Raw genomic sequence first — 19,196 nt, 5'->3', positions numbered from 1 at the left:
GTGCTCCTTTCTATTTTTAAAATACTTGTAGTACATCAATAAAAACAAATTAAATGCAACAAAAATGATTCTTCAAGGCCTTTCTTGTATGCCCAGGAGCTAGTGTGGATGCCTTGGCCGCAGACACAATCCGAGAGAACTTGCGTGATGTAATGTAATAGTGGTTTGGAGCCACCTGACTACCCCCCCATAAATGAAGTTGTGCAGATTATGCATGTTCATCTTTTTCTGTTTGTTTTTATGATGCACAAGGTAAGTGCTACACTTTAGTTTATTTGACACTGTGGCACACATGACCTAAGGCAGTTTGACAGAAAAAAAACTTTATTTTCCGGAGTGTTACAACCTCCACTTCAGAGCAGCAGCTTATATGATATTTTGTACATCCGGACAGAGACACATAACTACAGATTACTATTTGTATATTATGCAGTACAGAGTGCTATTACATGTACTACTGGTTTGTTTTTTTCTCATTTGGTTTTGCTCAGTACTCATTGCCGCAGCGTGATACGTTAGCGGCCAGAATTTTTTATTTAGTTATGTCCGATTTACAATTTGCACACTGGTTAGATTAGCCAATCAGCGTGCACGTTTCTCTGCTTTGCCAAGTATCCATTGTATAATTATCTTTATCCTTTTTGAACTATAATCAATATTATTTATGTCTATTTTCATGTATAATTAGCATTATTTGCTGTTTATTTTTTGTTGCAGAATGTTAGTATTTTCTTGCAGTATCTTTTTTATTTATGGCTTGATTTGTGGGTTACTCACGTCTTAACTTTGATTAAGATCTTTTATGTGAATAATAAAACAAGCAAAACAGATGCAATATTACCATTAAAGCAAAAGTTTTAGGAGAAACTGTGCCTGTCCCCTAGTATTTCTGGAATAGGATTGGTGGCTGCAAAGTGTTATTGTTGAGGAATACACTAGCAGAACTCGGGGCTCCTGCAAAGGTACACTGACACCCCTTATTGTTGCACTGATCCTTGAAGGAATAAACTGGGCACATTGACAGCTGTGTAGTACTTCCAGAAATAATACAGTGGGAAACCTGACTGCTCTAAATTGCTACTTTGGGAAATATATTGGGAAGACCAATAGCTGCTCTCTGCTCCTGGGAAGACAAATAATTTCACTGTGCTTCTGTAAGGAACATACTGCCAAACTGCTACAATTTAGTCATAGCACTACAATTTTTGCCCTCAAACTTAACTATGCTGTTAGATTTATAGTTTTTCTTGGTAATGTTGGAATATTCTATACGTTCATAAGTTTATAGATTGTTACTAGGTTATTGACCTAAGAGCCATTTTAATCTTGTGTTAAAACCCAACAAAATGTAACAGCTGTGATATAGAGCTTATACACATCCAGTATTCACAAGCTGCCCCATCCGTTACAGACACTGGTGCCAAACCAGTGGTAAATTTCCAGTTGCTCATCCATTGGTCCAAGTTGCATTTGAATAGGGTTAGGTATGAGCTTTGCCTCACATTGAAGAGAAGATAGACCCACAGAGAGGGTAAACTTTGAGACACATAACTGTCCCTTAAACATGTCCTGTTTGTTGCAGACTAGGTTTAGGTCCTTAGAACAGGCACTTATACTATTTGTTTTGCAGATATGCACCAATGCTATCAGTGTACAATTTCCTCTGCTATGAACTTTGAATGCCAAGCTGTGATTTTTAATGCTGAGAGGTTATGAGATGGAATACAGTGAGGGGACCAGAACATACACACTGCTTCAGAAGGAATACACTAGGAGGAACTGTAACTGTATTAATCATGAATTTGTACACCAGGAATGCACAGCTACAGTTCTGTATTAATTCACTAAGGGAGTGCAGTAATTTAACTTTTTAGTGACTTTCTGTTAGTGAATTTCTTTGAATTTTCAAGGACTAAACATGTCTGCAGTATGTGCTTGCTGATCCCAAAGAATATTCTTGAGGACGACAAACACACGAAAATGTTTATTCATGAATGCTCTGTAACGTCAGCCTGCTCCTGGGTATTGGGCAGGGCTTGCTACTGTGCATCTGGCGGGTTAAGACACTTCAAGAAAGCCCAAACCTCAACAGAATAATGGACAAATCCAGAAATAATCAGAGGCAATTAGTTACACATTTAAAATATTAGTACTAGTAACTTACAGCATTCATAGAATAACAGAATGTGAATTAACATACTTCTGAAGTACATCTTCTAAAGTAAAATAAGTCTACAACTCTTATTGTTGTTATCATTTATTAAATGTAATTCACTGCCTTTTCTCCAAACTTCACAAACTTTAACAGGGATTAAGAGGGGCAGAGATAAAATTTCAGTCAAAACCAGGATCATCCCTGATAATAAGGGACACTTGAGAGATATGCCTGCTGTAAAGACAAGACCTCCAAGCTTTAGGGAGCCAATGTGTATTTACTCTAACATTTTCTGTATACCTGTGTTTGTTTTTTTTTTTTTTTTTTTTTTTGCAAATGGATCACATGGGTATATTGCAGCACACTGGTTTGTTGGGACATGAGAAAATAACTAATGCAAATAGGCAGATAAATTACTGCATGCATAACTGACTTACCAAATCATTACTGTCTTGAGTGGTTTGCTGGAAGGCAAATGAGTGTAGCTGGAAAGAACATTTTCAGGAGAAAAATAACTGTCAAGTTAGCTTTGTTCCACATGTGAAACAGCATAATTCATTGAAAATCTAACCTTTTTTTATGGCTGTAATTTCATCTTTATGTTATTGGTACTATCAGTGTACAATATGTTAGGATGTCCTTTGCTTGTCTGGATTTAAACCCCATGTATGAGAAATAGAAAATTTTGAAGAAATCTTCCAGAAATTGAATGTGGTTCAGAGACTGCTTAAACTTACCACACCCATCGGGGTAGTTTATAGTAATAATAATTACATTCCAGTCGGCCAGCCTACAGTGTGATCTGTCAGTCACCTCTGTTTGATACATGATTATTGCTACTGAGTAGGAACAGGAAGTATAATGGTAAACTGAAAGAACTGGCCAAGGAAAGGATAGTGGCACAGCTGGGGGGGGGGGGGGCCTCATCCATTACCCTGCCTTTACCTTCTTATAATGCATCTGAATACAGAAGAAAAATTCCTACCATATTAACTAACATTCACCTGATAATAAATGTCTGAGGTTGCAATTGATGTGCCAACTTTCTCTGCTAAATATGCCTTTCCAGACAGATGTTTTTCCTCCTTTGATTAATAGCCATGTATTTGTGGGATTTAACATTTTTCTTAAATCAGCTCTAAGATAGGCCTACTACCAGCAAATATTATTTGTTGTAATTGAGAATGTTATCTCACTTGTATCAGAAATGTGATTTGGTACCTTTATTCATATTCCTTATATCCCTACTAAGTACATATTCCTTATATCCAATACTGAGAGTCTTCTACAGAGGAATGGCTGTTGTGATTTTCTGCCCTGCTGACCCTAGCTCACTTTTTTTTTTGCTTCCTTTCATGTGCCAATGGGCATGTATTTCTGCAACCAGTACATGTCATGTCCTCATGCCATAGGTTAGGACAGGGCCTCTGCACTCACCAGTTCTTTTATGTCACTTCCACAGTTTGGATCTCTATCCTGTAGTTCACTATGAAAGACTTTCCACTTTTGATGCCCAGAACCATCAAAGTGCTCATGTGACCATCACATCACAGGTCAAAACCTGCACTGGCAGTTTCCTTACTTCTTGGGGGAAAATGGCAACATCAAGTACTGCAGTAAGTATCAGCATTTTAACCCAGCAAGCTGACTATTCAGATGGGAAGTGTACCTATCTTACTTTTCCCAAGATGGAGGCCTTTAATAGTGACTAGTTCAGGGATTAGCAAGAGGGTCACACGCCTGATTCCAAAATGGTACTGCCATACTTTGAGAAGATAAAAGATCAATATATATATATATCATCACCTTCCCCTCCCTTTTGAGAGGTTAAGTTCACATCTGCTACCCCTTCTGTAGATGATAATAGACATCCATGAGAGGTTCAGTCATGGTAGCTTCTTTGGGTGGTTCATCGCACCATGTCATCACCACTCATTTAATGGTCTTGTGGATGGAGTTTTCTTATGACCAACCTGCAACTATGAAATGCTGTCTACAGCCCTCAAGTATGTGCTTACTGGAAGCACTGGGGACTGAGGAGTCTTTTAAGTCTGCCTCCTTACTGCTAAATTATTGAATATGACTTCACAGACAGTTTAAATGCAACACTCTTTAGACTGTCTAGCAACAGACAATTTATTCTATATCAATCACTTGTCAGACTCTGCATTCAGGATACAGGATTAACTAATGCACCACAAAAACTCACTTTTTACATTCAAGACATGATGCTGTGGCATAACAACATTATACTTCAGCATGGATACGAACAGTTAATGATGGCATTATGTACCTGTGCCACAAAGAACATAGATTGCAAATATCAGAAGCATCAGCATATTAGACTTCCCACCTTCAGTGAAGTTAGTGTGAGCTTTCTTTAAAGGAGTGTGCTTGTGATCTGTCACCTTGTCAAAACAAGTGGGGTAACCCTCCTTACTAGCTAGGGTTATTTATGGTATTTCTTATCGCAGTATACACTATGAATGCACTTCTGTGAATGAGTGGTTGTGAGCACTGTAAACAATGCCAGGAAGCATATTATCATCTTAGTGTGACATGAGTGACAGGTGGGGCAGTGGGACAGGGAGTTATTCTTTTTACTCACCTATCCAGGTACTAGTTCTATAGTTTATATAATTCCACATAAGTACCCTGTATTTTTTCCTCATTACTAAACAAAGTTTTTCTAATGTTTCAGCAGTTTAGTTTGCAGAGTTTATCTTTGACTTATACTACTGGCTAGAATGAATATTTTACAATTGGTTTTGCTATAGTTAGCCACAACTAATTTTTTTTTTTTTAGCTGAAAGATTAGTTCATAGGATCAAATATTAGTACTAGGCTAACTGCCCTTGTGGGCCATTGTAAGCTTAGCCAATTACCCCATGTAAGAATTAAGCCCTGCACCTTGTGTCTGTAAGTTAAACACCTTAACCATTTTACCAACCTCCCACACCTACCTTCTTAGTATTGTAATAATATGCTGTCTTTTTAATTTGTTTGATTTAGTAGCGGTTTTAATGGGCTCACTCTTCATTCTGAATACAGTGGTTGTCCTACTTATCTATTTCTGAATTATTAAAACCTCATTCTTAACTTTGCTGATTTATTTCCATTAATTTGCTTTGGGATATATGGCAATATTCCAACTGTTGGTTCTTTACTACCAGCCTAAATAATGCATCTTCTAACATCTTTGAGAAATTTTTGGCGTCACTTTCTGTTTTAGTTTTCCAGGCTACTGATATACATCAGATCTGTTATGTTACATCATTTTGCTCTAAGAATCTGTAATCATTATTAAATCACACTGCTGTTTGCCATATGGTGGTTATATTTTCAACTCACTCTTTTACTTGCCTTGACAGAGTAACCTACCTCTTAACTCTGCAACTCAATACTGACCTTAAGTTTTGCTCTACAATGAACTTAGTTTATTGCAAGAATTTCTCAATGGCAATTTTGCCAGAGGCTGGTTAATTCACTATTATTCCAGTGCAGAGTTTCTGTATTACTGGGATTCAATGGTCTGAAAGCTGTGAGATGTAACTATCCTGTTTGCACATATCCCTAGTTTATTTTACACTACTTTATTTGTTTTATGGACACTTGGCTACTTTCTATGGTGCTCCTAATTTTAGCCTTAATTGATTTGTCAGTAGAAGTTTAGTAGGACATCCATTTTATTTTTCTACCAATGGATTCTTTCAACAAATACTGTTTAGATAATATCTTTTCTGTGGGCTTTTAAATACTAATATGTCTTTAGAATGACAGCAAATGATGTTTCTAACCTTCTAACCTAATAACATTTAATAAGCATTCATATTTAGTCAAAAGATTTATAGTGAATAAAATTATTACTACATGTATAGAGATAGGAATTCAGTGCTGACCACCTTGGAGTGTCTGAAAATTTGACCAGTGACAGTCTGCCTTTTCAGTCCAGGGGACTTGGCTCCAGTATTTTAGAAGCATCTATCATTCGCTGACTGACGGTATGCTTATGTAATGCTATAATATTGATAATTCTATTCTCTTGCCAGAACAAACTACACCACTGATTTCTCTAAGTAGGAGATTTGCAATTCTTACTATTCAAGAGTATCTCTTTCAGTGGACAAGGGATTTACTATAGAATGCCCTAATATCAGTAACATTGCTGTCCTGAATGATACAGCACCATTTTTTCTAAGAATAGGGATTCAGGCACCTAGGCGGTGTGACACCCACTTGTGAGACAGCTGGATGTGGACACATGGCAGGATAGCAGTTTAGCTGCAGTGACAAATGCCTGTGGACAATTCCCTGTGGGCATAGCATGTCCCCCTGCACCATGTCCATAGGTGGCAGACACAAACCCTCATAATATGGGACCCTACAACCCCATAAGTTGACAGGTGTCATTGTCTGCAATAGAAGTGGATCTATCTGGATGCCAGGGGGCATAAAGGTGGTGCTGTGAGACCTGTGTACTGTGGGCACAGCCTTTATTATGACAACATGTAAAGTGGTGTGTAAAGTGATTGGAGTGTATTAGATGCAATTACAGTCACAACTTGTAAAAATGTGCTACAGCACATAAGAAATCCTGCACATTGCTGTAGTCACACTTATGTTGCAGGATGTGGTTTAGGCAACATTCCCTTACAACAATAGCCTTCCTACGTGGTGTCACTGGCATCCCCCTCAAAAGCGATTCCCTGTGGTTATCAGTCAGGTTCTGTTCCTGTTGCAGAATTGACAGAAGTCCATGTAGTTGTACTGTAGGGCATCCAAGTAAAACTTTCAGTTGATAGTGCCATGCCTCCACCTGGTTATTGATCCATGGGAAATCCATGTCAGACACATCAGACACATTCCAAAATCTCAAAGGGTATGAAGATAGCAGTTGTCATTGCGCTGGACAGTAGGATGCATATTTCCTTGGTCAGCCACGCACGTAATGATGGTCCAGAAATGTAGCTATAGGCTTAGCACTGTCAGGTAATGTAGTCACAATCTCCAGAAATGTGGGGACAACATCATCTACTGGTAGGAATGCCAGTGCAATCAGCTTGCGGCTGGCTATGGAGAATGCAGTGTCCATGCCATACAGGGCCACAAGGTGGTGATGCTGGATTTGGTGCCAAATGATCTGGGCAAAATGGAAAAGGCAACCCTTCAGAATACTCTTGGGGAATGCCTTATGGCTGGCATGGATTGTTGCCTTCTCAAAATCAGTCATAATGTACCATGGATGTAGGGTGCATCCCTGATCTGCAGCCATACCCTTAAGCATTTCCCACATATTATTATGTAAAGATGGGAAGATGGTCACTAAGAGGATGTGGAAGAGTACCCCTGTCAGAGAAGTATTGAGGATGTGAAACTAGAATCCAGTCCCTGGAGATGTGAATATTAACTGGGCTTCCATTCAATCTCCTACAAACCCACTCAACATCAACCTCTTCAACTTTTCACAACTAATTAACTCTATAACACATCCCTCAAAAAACCCCTTCAGTGGCAGTATTTTGGACTGGATTCTAGTCTCACATCCTCAATACTTCTCTGACACTCTTAGTGGTCATCTTCCCATCTTTACATACCGACTCCATTTATCCTTATATCGTTCCCACAACTATATTACCAAAAAACTTTAACACAACATCCTTCACTAAAAAGCTATAAACTGCAACTGTCTAAAAACATTACCTCTCGACAATGCAGTTGCTCACTTTAACACCTTATTCCTAAAAATACTAGACCACCATGCTCCCATAAGGACAAAGAGAATAAAAACTAAAACAGCAAAACACACTAACTATTATGAGGCAAAGAGATAAAGCCTGGGCTCTTTACCTAAAAAACAGGTCCCTCACCCTTCTTGAATACAAAACACTTGAAATAAAGTAAAAAAACTCATCATTTCCGACCGACAAAACTTTTTTTCCACACTACAAAACAACAACAAAACTAACCCTCAGAAATTCTGGAAAGGTATCTCCACTCTCCTTAACCCCGGCAAACTAGACACCCCTCCTGACCCAAATGCTACTGACACTGACTTAGCAACCCAATTTAACACTTTTTCATTGACTCTATCTCTAAACTTACTTCTTCTTTCTCTAATACCACCACAATCTCCACATCACCTCCTCCCTCCTCTACCATTACTCTTCCCTGGTCTTCCACCACTCCTTCACTCTCCCCCACTAACTCACAATCCCTCACCCCTTCTTCTACTATCACTCACCCCTCCCCCATCTCCTTCCCCTACTTCCCACACTTCCCAGTGTCCTCCCTTCTCATTAAAACCAATTCCTACTTTTACTATAAAAAAACTCCTTCAGAAATTGAAGCCCTGCTCCAATGCTCCAGATGATATCCCTGCTTATTTTCTCAGTCCTGAAGCAGTCACCTACCCCATTAGCATTCTAATTAACCGTTCAATCCAGGAATGCATAGTACCCAAAATTTGGAAAAAGGCCTTCATTATACCATTACATAAAGGAGGCAACAATAATAATGTTACCAACTTCCGTCCCATTGCTACCCTGTCTCCTATCTCTAAACTCTTAGAAAAATGCATACAACAACTTCTTCCACACCTCTTAGATAAACAGCTTCTAACACCCACACAACATGGATTCAGGCCAAATCATAGTACTATGACTGCCCTTCTCTCCTTCCTTGAAACTATTAATAAAGCCCGGGATTCTGGCCTTATTGTTTCCACCCTACTACTAGACCTTTCTAAAGCCTTCGATACTATCTCTCATAGCCCGCTTTTAACTAAACTCTCTAAACTTAACCTATTCTTCCTTGAATTGGTTCTCCAGCTACTTATCTAACCAATATCAAGCAGTAAAATGGAAAAAGGCCACCTCCTCATTTCTTAATACCCCAACCGAGTCCCCAAGGATCCATATTAGGTCACCTTCTTTTTAATATATTTATAAATGATTTCCAGAACTCCATTCCTTTCTCAAATATCATCCAATATGCAGATGATTCAACAATCATCTGCTCTGCCACATCTAAGCTTTTTCAACCACTGAGCAATGGATGAAAAGAAACCACCTTGTATTAAATGCCTCTAAAACCAAACTAATGGTATTTAAAACTACCTCATTCAACTTTAACTCCTTCACTATCACTAGCCAAAACAATATACCTCTGGAACTGGTATCAGAGACCAAATTACTTGGGGTCCAAATTGACAACCAGCTTAAATTCCATTCCCACTTACAACTAAACATCAAAAGACCCATCAAAACTAGGCATGCTCTACCGACAAAATAACTACCTTACCCCTGCCACTAAAGTAACTCTCTCTACTTCCTTTCTTATGAACTCCTCTTCTCACTAACCTACAATCCTCTCTTAATTCTCAACTTTCCTCCTGCTACAACAAAATTGCCAAATTTGCTACCAGCCAAAAGTCATCCTCCCATCACTGCCCTTCTCTCCAAAATCTAAAACGGCTAGAACTACCAAATCAACTCATCTATACACAACTAACTCTTGTACATAAGCTCATTTTTAACCCCATCCTCTGTCCTTCACTCTCTTCTACCTTTAAGATGTACCTTCCTGATAGGTCCAATAATCAAAATCTAATAGAAGTGCACAAACCATCCCGTCCACCAGGCAAAAATCTTCTATCTTATGGTTTACTCTGGAACTCCTACCACCTTCCATTCGTACTACTTCTAACCATTACTCTTTTAAAGAATCTCTTCACTCACGCCTAATATCCCAATGGGAATGCTCCTGCTCTCTCCCCACATAACAAATGATATCAAACTCCTGTTCCATTCTTTCTATGGAAAACAAACCCCTTTTTCACCTCATTCAAGGCCTTAGATTCCTTCTTTCTCACTTCTCTCTCGATCTTATTCTCATCTAAAACTTTCTCCTTCTATTCATCTCTCCATATACTTTTATTCCAGAACTTATATGTTAGTTGTAAATATTGCATCAGACTGCCGCTACTTATATGCGTTTTGTAAACAATGAATCAGACTGTAACTATGAACTGTATGTTCCTAAGAAGAAATGCCTCTCTGCTGTACAATGCAATGTTCCATTGCCAGTCAGTTTTAACTCCAACCTCATCACTAGTGTGTATTACTTGCAATGTTTGCTGTATTAATTGTAAAGGTCTTGTTCAAAACTGCAACCTTTGTATAAATATAATCTTTAAACTATTGTAACCTAGAGTGCTATTGGAGCTTCTCTCCCCAGGACTCCATTGAAAACGGGTTCAAATGGCCCAATGGACTATCCTGGTAAACCAACTGCAAATAAATAAATAAATATTGTTGTATGTAGACTCTGATTTTCATGTCATTAGGCAATATACCAAGGGGGACAATCCTCGTTGTGGTGAGGGTGCCAATAGATTTATGTAAAGTATACAGTTGATGGCATACATCTGCACGCGTTGGGAAGGTGCCATCCCCAAGTATGATGTCCGACCTGCACAGATCTGCCAGATTTTGCACTGTAGTGAGCAGAACTAAGGAGTCCTTCCCATCCATATCCAACTTCCTACATAGGATAAAGCTGCCAGTATGGAGTGAGTACTGCTGACATCAATATCTGCAGGTTTGCTGGGAGTATGGACATAGATGCCCATGTCCTCTGCCATATTCTGGTAATGCTACAATGCAGGGTAGCATAGCATGGCATCTCTTGTAGTACATTGTCATCCTCCATGCCAAGGGCACTCTGCATTACCTGACTAGGCAAATCATTGCTGTTACCCACCCTCTGCTACAGTTCTGCATGCAGCACAGCCACTTGAGCACTAGTTGCATCTGGCCCATGCTGATGTGGCAGAAATTTGTGCAGTTCTTCTCACTCATCCTGGTTAACAGTGATAGCATAACCTCTGCAGGCCTTAAGTCTATGCTCAATACATGCCCAGTACCATTTGGAGAGCCCCTTATGCTCTAAATGGTATAGGTATCCCTCCACTGGGTCTATATAATGGCATCAAAAAGGATGTTAATTGAACAGCTTAAAAATCAAAAATGCCATGCATCAAAGTCACTCTTGTGGGGGGGATGTGCCCCCCACACCCACTGCTAATTATATATACCAACTCCGAGATTGCACTACAGTGAGGAAAGGGCAAATTTTCCGATCTTCACTGTACCGTGATCTCACGAAACACACATCAATGCACAGCTTTAAAGCCGTTCGAGTAACATCCTTTTTGATGCCGTGATATAGACCCCCCTCCACTATCAGCACTGGCTTGCCTCATTGGCTAGTCACTGTCCAATATCTATTGCCAAGCTGAATTGGGCTGTACTCATATACAGCACCCATCATCTCAACAGCACTTGTACAGGGCCTCTCAGCATCCATCGTATCCAGTGTAGCAGGGCACAGCACCTAAATGCTGCTTAGGTATGAGCCACAATCTGACTGTCTATATCTTGCTGTACATCACCTTTTGGTGTAGAATTCCCACCAAGCGCTGTCTCCCACAGTGGGTTCCTTGTAGCAGTATGCACTCCACCCTGCTGTTACACAGTTCCCTGTGAGTTCTACTGTTCTTCCAATCCACACAGCTCAGGGACAGACAGCAATATGCAGTCCTGTAGGTATCTAACCAGCTTGCTTACACTGACGCTGCATTTCCTGTAGAGGTCCCCTGCTGTCTATCCTGACCAATCAGAGTGTGGTGCCCAATCTCATTTTCACTGAGAGACACTGCTTAGGGATGTTCCCCTGTATAGCACCCTTTTCTGCCTACATGCCTCTGCATATGTGTATACCACATCTGCAGCAGCCACAGGTTATGTTTGATGACCCCCACGTTACACACATGCTAATCCAGTACTCTACAGTCTGCTGTGGAAGGTGAGGTGAGTTTTTACTTCTATGTATGCCAGTTTTACATTCCACAGTGGTTGCTACTATACTGGTAGTTAGGTACTCTGTACTGGCTACTATTGTTATATTTAGACCTGCCCCACTGCAAGTGTCGCTAGGATACAGGTAGTTATAGCTGTGTGCGTGTCTAGTCTTAAGTGTAGTGATGCACGGGTGAAACTGTAGCTATGCACATGGGATTCAGGAGTTGTGTATTACTTAGGCATGACTGTTGTCATATATATTTTGTATATTGCTGGACTACAACATGGTGTGCTGCTGCCTATAGTATATATTTGGGAAATGGTTAGCCCCATGTGACAGTTAAATACCTGCTATGCAGATGTGAGGGCCCAAGGGAAAGCTTTCCGTAGGTAACTAGGTTGCCTGTATCACTGTTTGTGTTATTAATGTGTGCATGTACTTATGTGTCTCATAACTGCAGCTGCAGCTTCCCTGTATGTCATTATGTAGCAACGGCATTATTTCTCTCTTACTTCCTAACACAGTATGTGTTACATGTGGAATATCTTTGGGGTTCGATTGCTAGTCGGGGGTACACGTATGCTGCCTATGCATTTCCTGATTTTATTCAGGTAAGTTTTTTATGTATTTTGCTGCTTTTTGTATGAGTATGCTGCTTCTGTCTTTGTCTGATTTTGTTCCAGTATACTGCTTCAATGTTTCTCTGAGTTTGTACAGCTATGCTGCTTCTGTATGTGTCATAATGTATTTGGATTCTGACGATCGCTTAGCTATAGTGGCTGTTTCCAGTCAGATAACAGTCCAGTTACTGCCGTTAGGGATTGTCCCACAAGCTACAACCCAAAAATCAGAAGGCTGCAGCACTGCTAGACTGTAGAGCTGTGCGGCCAAAAGACAGATGCTGTGGGAAGTTAAGACCAGTATAAACTCAAATTAATATAACACCAAGCAGTGCTACAAGTCTTAACAACAAGATGAATGATATACTCCATTTAACCTATCAAGAAAAGGCTGATATTATTACAATTTCAGGAACATATCTTAACACTGATAATCCCTCACCACCAGAGAAAATATATAATGATTAACATAACCACAGGTGTGGGTGTGAGAATGTGTGCAAATGTGTAGTATGCAAGAACAACCGTGTCAGGGCTAGCCACCTGTTGGTGTGAACCTTGGCTCTAGATGATTGTCACTGTTGAGGTGACGCCCCAAACCCATGTGAAAAATGGGAAAAAGCCATTGTGGATGGATGGGAATCCATACAAAATGCAGGGCTGGAGAATGTCTGCCCATTTATGTACTTGGTCATTTAATGTCATTCATCTTTTTTTAGCAATTCTGAAGTAGAAATTTTTAGTATTATTCTCCTTAGATCAGTCCTTAGTACTGTGGCCTTTGTACAAAATAATTTGTCATTTCAACAAGAATGTTTGTTCTTTAATGCAGTTGTTGACTCCTTCACCAGGAAATATGTTATTATTATTATCGGCAATATCAACCTCTATACAACCAACTGGCCAGTTACTGCATCGCTTATTCAAAAATGTAACTCTTGATAAAAACTGTAACTAAACTTAGCTATGAACAACAAGTACCTTTTGCCATTAGACAGTCTGAAATTCTAACATTCCTGGCTTAGAAATTTGATGAGTTCATGTCAATTGACAGACTGTCGGTTCAGTGAATGTCAACAATCCAAATACAATTTGTTGAAACTACTTTCAACAATCTTCAGAGTAAGGCTTTTTGAAGGGAGGGAAGCTCCCCTGCATATCCCATATGAGGGTACCCCTACACCCCTGACTTAAATATGCCTAGTCTAAGTTCAGACAACAGTGGAGAAATTTGACTGCATCACTGTTGCACAAAGTGGTTTCAACAAGTTGCCTTTTTGCATTAACAGTAGTGTGTGAAAGAATACTCGACTAAATGGCATGCTCCCATTTGATCTCCCAAATTCAACATTTCTAAGGTTTTTGCATTATCTACCCTGTCAGCATCTGACCATTTATGTATTAAAACAACTATGTCATGTAAAAACAAGTACTGATTAGATCAGACGGTTCTCAGAAATGTTTATAGGAACCCATATGGCAGGATAGTAAGGGCACTAAAAACAATGGAATTTTGATTGCAGCAGCATGTGATCCTGTAGGATTCACCACTCTCCTTTATGATAACACGGATTCTGTCACTAATAACTATGGTCCAGTCAAGGCTGCTAAGGGTGAATTTACCTTACAGATGCAAGGTGCAGGGTTTGATTCTCACATGGGGTAACTGGCTAGGTGGTTAGGCATAAAATGGCTCACAAGGGATATTAGCCTAGTAATAATCTATGAAACTCTATTAAACAAAAATACCCCCCTAAGTGGGATAATCATCTTAGAAAACTCCAAATAAAAATAACACCACTGGTGAATATATAGGATTTTGTATCTGCAGAGAATACGGAGATACCACATAAATCAACTGTTTTCCTCTTCAAAGGTATTCTAGTTAAGAAGTCCAGCTTTGGGAAAGTACTTGCCACTACTGCTATGAACAAAGTTATTCTCTTGTGTTAAGGATGTGCACAACCAGACCTACACTATGACCTTGCTGAAGCATAACAGCATGATTATTGGAAATTCCCTAGATATTGCCAACTTCTTATGTGAAGTCTTCATTACCTGTTCCACTTTTTTTTAAATAGCATTAACAGATATGTTATATTCTGAATGGTGTATGCTGTCCTCTCATCCAAATAACTGCTCTTAAGAAGGCAATTAAAAGTCTTAAGACTAATACTGATGCTGGCCTTCACAGAGTCCCAGGAATCTTTAATAAAAATAAATTCATATTAAAGTCTTAACACCTAGCTTCACAAAACTGTTTCAACAGCTAACATTATGTGGTTATGTTCCAGAAGTTTTGAATGAGGCTGCAGTGGTACCAGATTTCAAAACTAAATACAATTTTTACCTAGGTAACTAGCGTCCGATTAGCTTGACTTTATTAAGAAGGATATTTTTAGTGGATTTTTCTTCAGCATTTCCTTGAACATATAATCAAAATTTCAAGATTTAAATCAACAAGGATTTATCTCTGGAAGATCAAGTACTTATAACCTGTTGGCTGCTGCAGTTTTACAGTAATGCCACAGAAACTCTTCAATTTAGCCTACCTGTAGATGGTGTTTATTTAGAAGGGCTTTGATAACTTCTCCCATGGCAGAATTGTTTCCCAACTTTTAATCCACAAGGTTGGTTTCATGTTGTTCACTGGATTGAAAATTGGCTTAATAATAGATCTCTGTCTGATAGAATTAATAACAGCCATTCAGTTAGAGGTATCCTGCAAGGGTCATTGGATTTATTTGTTCACTTCCCAGGGCAGAACTTTCATCCACATGGACATTTTTCCAGGTCAGCCTTGACATGCAAAAGCTGAAACCTTCCAGGAATAACAAAACTGAAACCCACAAAACAACTATAGATACTGTTCTATAAGGTACAACAAAATGTTCTTTACAGAAGACGTCAAAGCATTTTCAAAGGGAACTAACTATCGTCTTCATGGATATGCTCCTGTAACATGTGAAATTCAGCCCACAACTATTTTTTTCAGGTTTATCACCTTACTCACACCCCTCCCTATTCTCCAGCACACACCTCTCCCCATACTCTTCCTTATTGATTTACTTGTACTTCTGCCTAATCTCTGGCCTTTGTTCTTTCCCCTACTCCACCTCTGCCCTACTCCTTCCTTATTATTCTCCATTCTCCTGCTACTTTCTGTATTCAGTATGTATATATCATAAACTAGTTTCCCACTGTCTTTTCTGAACATGGGACTGACATTGTGAAAACTTAATGCAGTATTGTTTGCTGTGTTAATCTAATTAAAATTAAATGTGAGTTCCATTTTGGTGTGCTCAGATAATGCACAGGTCTAGGGAATGCTGAATAAGAGTGGCAGATGTTCGAATCCAATACACAAAATTTGAAACAGCTGTCTTAAAGTAGAGGGTTGGCATAATGGTTAAGGTCTGTACCTCATAAATACAATGCACAAGGTTTGATTTTCACTTTTGGTCACTGTTTGTGAGCATTGGCTACACATGTAATTATCTGCAGACTGATTGCCTAGTATTAAGCTATGAACCTTAAATGTTCATTATTCTTTGGAGCTTTTCTACCCAGGACTTCACTCAAATGAGACTTTTAGTCCAGTTGGTATATTCTGGTAAAAAAAATGTAAATAAATACATAAAATGTACAATATTTACAGAAGTATTTGAAGCAGGACATGAGATATGGACAAATAGATACCGCATGGAGGAATGTGAAAGCGTGGGAGTAAAGGAGGATGAGTGATGGAGGGAGAGAGGGAGGAAAGAGGAGAAGTAGATGGGCACAAAATGAATGAATGAGAAAAGAGGGGAAGGAGGGTGGAAGAGTGTAAAAGGAGAGCTATGGGGGAGAGAGAATGTTACTTGTTTGTAAAGGTATAGTTTAGATTAAGAGACAGTGTGCCAGAACAGAGATAAAGAGAGAGTGCTTTAGTGATACCTCTGTAAGAATTAACCTTTTGTGTCTGCCTCTCCCATTTAATTATTTGGTATAGTAAATTCACAGATCCCTCCAAGATTGCCCTTCCAATATCAAGTGTCCAAGACCAAGGTATGTTTTAGACACATCCAGATGGCTTAGTTAAATGGGCCAGTACTCATCAACTTTCATTAAATATCAAGAAATGTGATAATATATACTTTAAGAAAATATAGGTCATCCGTGTGCTGTAAATAATGAAATACCTCCTGATGTTGTGGAAAATAGAAATTATTATTATGCTATCAGAAATGAAATAATTCCTTTGGTTGATCACTGAAAGACCTATTTTTCTGTATTTCTAAAGACCTTTCCTTTGACACCAATATTCAGAATATATGTAAAAAGACCTGTAAGCTGTTTGTAGCAAGACTGGTGATTGTATTATTCTAAGCAATTCACAGACCACAAAACTATTGGGATAAAAAGGTTCTGGTCAGTAGTGCTACACCAGTCTCATTGCTGAAGTGTAGACCGAAAAGTGACAGTCTGGGAGGTGTGGTTAAAGCTAATTAGGGTTTTGTTCATATAGCAGTCTACCAGTCTTTTGCATAGGTTTACAAATCAAAGACAGCCATAATCACCATCACTATGACTGCTCATTGTAAACTTAATGTTACAGAGTTTTATGTCACTACAATGTATTAACCATTGCTTCTTCTGATGGGTTAGACCTACCCAAAACTTTACCTTACTGTGCTTTTATCACTGTCCTACTGCATTACCTTTTTTATAGTATAGAATATTATAGGTAAACAGAATGATTTATATTATATTATATTACATTATATTATATATTTAGCAATAGTACCAGCTGTTTCAAGTTTATATTCTTTGCAAATTCTTAAAGAAAATGAAACTTTTTTTCAAGAAACCAGTACAATTAATAAACACCTAAAAAAGAAATCAGAAATGATGAATGTGGTGTGGTTTCTGAATGGCTAGCAATTAAGATGGAAACATCAACAATGTGGCAAGCCTTTGAGTGTCCTTACATAGAAGAACTCTCTACAAACAAATGCATTACATCATGCTCACTTACATTTACTGTCTCTCTCTCTCAGACACACACACCATCTTAAATCCCTTTTTAATTATACTACTGATGTAGTACATACTTTTCCTATGCACTTTTTAAAGCTGTTATGATTGGGTCTCCTGCTGTGCCACACATGACAGCCCCCATAGAACAGTGTCAGCAGTGATCTGATTGCTTTAAAAGCTGTAATACATTTTGCACTGCCACATAACTAAAAGTGTGAGAAGTTTATGTGTCTAACTGCTTTTAAAACAGTCACAGTTTTCAAGACTGTAGAAAACTTCATGTTCCTACACTTTTTTCTGCAACTTGTAATATATTAGTGAAACTAAAGCTCCACGTACCTAGGGTTACCACCTGTCCCACTTTGCGAGGGACAGTCCCTCTTTGGGCAGTTGTGTCCTGACAAAAAAATATTAAAAATGGCAAATGTCCTGAGATTGTAGGACATAATTATGTCTTATTTTATGTAATAGTTGCATAAAACAGTTATTCTGTATCTAAAATACCTAAATGTTATAAGAAACAGAATAAGCAACTAAAATGCTACAAGAATAAGTGTTTATTTAGGCAAAAAAGTTAAGCTCTATCCTTTGTTCTGACCATGGGTATGTGCTGGCCTGTAACATCTGATGTTTGTCCCGAAAATGTCCCACTTTGGCCATTTGAAAAGGTGGCAACCCTACATGTACCACAAAAATAATGATTGTGTCTCTCCAGTCATAACTAACAGGTCATGTGTTCTTAATATGCATGTGAAGATTCATAACTTGAGCTACACTTCACTCTACACCTGAGGTAAAGTTCTTGACATCTATGTTCCCCCACCAAAAAAAAAAAACAGGTTGGTAATTAGTGGAGACCTGATCATAATCAGTTGTGTGTGCCCCACTTCAAAAAGCCTTATTCTGAAGATTGTTGAAAGTGGTTTCAGCAATTTGGATTTGGATTGCTGGCATTCACTGATAGGGTAGTCTATCAACCGATGTGAACCCGACAAACTACCAAACCAAGAATGTTAGAATTTCAGACCCTCTAATGGCAAAGGGCACTTTTTGTTCACAGCTGCCTGTGCTGCATTATTTTCCATTTCTTTGCTACACTTGAATATTTCCAACCAGATTTTACTTTGTGCAGTCCCATTTTTTTAATCCAATTACATCTATGTGCTTTTAGTATGTATTTACTACTAATTTTCTCACCCTATTTATTGAACCAGAGTTTTGTTTGCTTGGGACACTTTTTGATTAGCTGCAACTCTTATGTGTAGTTTTTAAACTGTTACACAGCAGACCTGCTGCTATACATAGCTGTGTTACTGTGTACTGCATTTCCTTGCTACACATTGCTATCAGGCTGACCAATAACCTTGCTGACAGTCCCAAAGACACTTTCTTTCAATGTGCATTTACTGCTAATCTCTTAATACTGTTTTTGTGGCAGTATCTTGCTCATTCCAGATATGTTTGTATTTTAGTAAAAGTAGGAAATTTGCTGGTTTTCAGGGAATTTTGCTTGCCGCAGGCTTAATTTACAATTGTTT

The sequence above is a fragment of the Protopterus annectens genome, chromosome 13.part0 (genome assembly GCF_019279795.1).
Source record: "Protopterus annectens isolate FY-2018-M chromosome 13.part0, PAN1.0, whole genome shotgun sequence".
NCBI lineage: Eukaryota > Metazoa > Chordata > Ceratodontiformes > Protopteridae > Protopterus > Protopterus annectens.
The sequence above is the reverse complement of the archived record's forward strand: the minus strand, read 5'-3'. Positions refer to the sequence as shown.